Consider the following 2,580-nt stretch of genomic DNA (forward strand, 5'->3'; position numbering starts at 1 on the left):
ACTGAAACCAAGGACGGGTCCACCGAGGCACCACAGACAGCGATTTCCTTATAGATTTTAAAAAGCTCCTTAGTAGAGTTATTAGCCTCATCTATCCTACCAGAGAAGTACTTAGTTTTAGCACGCCTAATTTGGGTATGATATTCTCTGCGTTTATCTATGTATCTTTGTTTTTCTTGTTCGAGGTAGGCCAGTCTCCACTGTCTTTCATATTGTTTACATTCTGTTTTCATTAAACGAAGTTCTTTGCTGTACCAAGGGGCGGATTTCTGACACCTTCTGTGCAGATTATTCTGGCAGGGAGGGGCAGTGTCATCGAGAGCTTTATTTATGCGAGCATCTAGTCTCTCAGATGCAGATGTCGCATCTTCACCTCCTGGTTTGCCACCAATGGACAGAGCAATATCGAACTTAGATTTGGAGAAGGCGGACCATTTACGACTCATAAGTTTAGAGTTGGTCCTCTTATGACTATTGCTAATAGGGATGGTGAGTGTAAATGGAACAAGGAAGTGGTCAGACCACGAAACAGGAATGGGGACCTGGATTTCAATATCTTCCCAATTCGCAAAGATAGGGTCCAGTACGTGTCCCTTTTGATGGGTGGGGGCTTTAGATTTCATCTCTAGTTGGAGGGAGTGTAGTTGTTGACAAAGATCGGTTGCTCCTTTGTCCAGCAGGTCATCCCAGTGGATGTTAAGATCGCCTAAGAGCATAAATTTATCTCTTCGTAGAGCGGTCTCAGTCAGGCCATCAATGAGGCTATTAGAGAACTGAGTAAAAGGACCCGGAGGACGATAGATCAGAAAGCCCTTCAGTGTGTTTCCCTCATTGACCTTAATGGAGAAGGTGCCCGTCTCACTATCAGCAATTGCAAGAGGTTCGAGCTGGCAGTATAGTGGGTGTTTGTAAGCAATAGCTATACCACCACCTCTGCCCACCATCCTATCTGAGCGAACCAATGCGTATCCAGTGGGGAGAGAGGCTATTATATCAGGCTCAGAGTCAGGGTCGAGCCAGGTCTCCGTGAGAAATAGTAAATCCAGTTTCAAGTCTATAAGCAGCTCGTAGATGTCAAGACTGTGCTTCCGCATTGATCTAGTGTTAAGCAAACCGCATAAGAGCTTGCTATTCTTGGCCGTATGCGCGGGCTCAATGCGCCAATTGTATTGACATACTTTACAGTTACCAGACTCTTCTGCCTTAAGACTGTGTAAACATGCTTTAGAGAGTGGTGGGCAGAAGGCTCGAAGTTGCTGAGCACTCCAGCGGATTGCTAGCCTTTTTGGATCAGGGGTTGTGGCCCCTGTCCCCGGCCGGCCGCGGACGGGCGCAGACGGGCTTGCCTTAGGCACGCCATCGGCGCGCCAGCGGCGCGCCCGCTGCGCACGTCCGCTGCGCGGTCGCGAAAGCATCGTGCTAAATAGGGGCAGAAGAGGAAGCCTAGAGCGCTAACCTCTGGGCTCCTAAAATGGCGGCTCCGTTTTAAGCAACTAGAATTCTCGAGGTGTGCAAAAAGGCTTACACAGTACTCATGTGCAAAATAGCAAAGAACAATTTTGTGGCAACAGGTAAAATAAAATACAGTTTATTTTAAAAGCAACTCTGGTAAAATAATGCAATTTCTAAAAGCAGCTCTATGTCTCGCTCGTATGTCGCGCTCTCACCCTATGCACCCGGCTCAAGCCTCAGGTGTCCTCAGCGCGGTCGCGAGAGCATCGTCCTAAATAGGGGCAGAAGAGGAAGCCTAGAGCGCTAACCTCTGGGCTCCTAAAATGGCGGCTTTGTTTTAAGCAACTTCAGTGGGACCATGAATTTGAAATTTAACAGCATCCCACGCGATCCCATCCAGTACAGGCCAGGCAGTAATGTTCACAAAAGTCTGGTCCCTTTTCATGATATGTGATGTGGAGTGGGGGGCCAAAGTTCCATCAATTAGTCTAATTGTAGATCTTTCTTTCAGGTAGTGTCCATTTATAAGTCTAAAAAACACTACCACAAATCCAATGGACATGAACAAAAAAATAGATATGAGCACCAGCCAAATGTAAGTCCAAGGGGGAATTAAAAAATGTCTTTTAAACCAGACAGCAAAAATAGAAACTTTTGATGGGGCATTAGAAGTCATTGAGTTAGTGTCAAAGGAGAAGTGTGACTGGTTAACTGCGGTGGATTGTAAAACAGGCAATGGTACATCTGCAGGATAAGCATACTCAGTATCTTCAGTTAAACCACCAGATGTTGGTGGCAACAAAGGACCAGTAACTGTATGCATCTCGACGGCAACATCAGACAAGGTGGTAAAAGCTGGAGCCAAAACAGAGTTTCTCAGCATCGAAGGGCAAGAAACCGCTGGAGTCATACTAAGAAGAATCGGCCACTCGCCTGTAGCTTGACATTGTCAATAGAGAAGTACATGTTATCCTTGCGACCAGGAAGTGGAGGTAAAATGACTGTTCGTGTACCCTGCACGCCAAGCACTGGAACCGGTGCACGATAAGAGGGGCCAAACTCCTTCTTGTTCTCCCCTTCTCACGGACCAGATCACCAACTCGAGGTAGCCAGCCGACTACCGGAATA

This window comes from Triturus cristatus, chromosome 5_2, assembly GCF_964204655.1.
Source record: "Triturus cristatus chromosome 5_2, aTriCri1.1, whole genome shotgun sequence".
Lineage (NCBI taxonomy): Eukaryota > Metazoa > Chordata > Amphibia > Caudata > Salamandridae > Triturus > Triturus cristatus.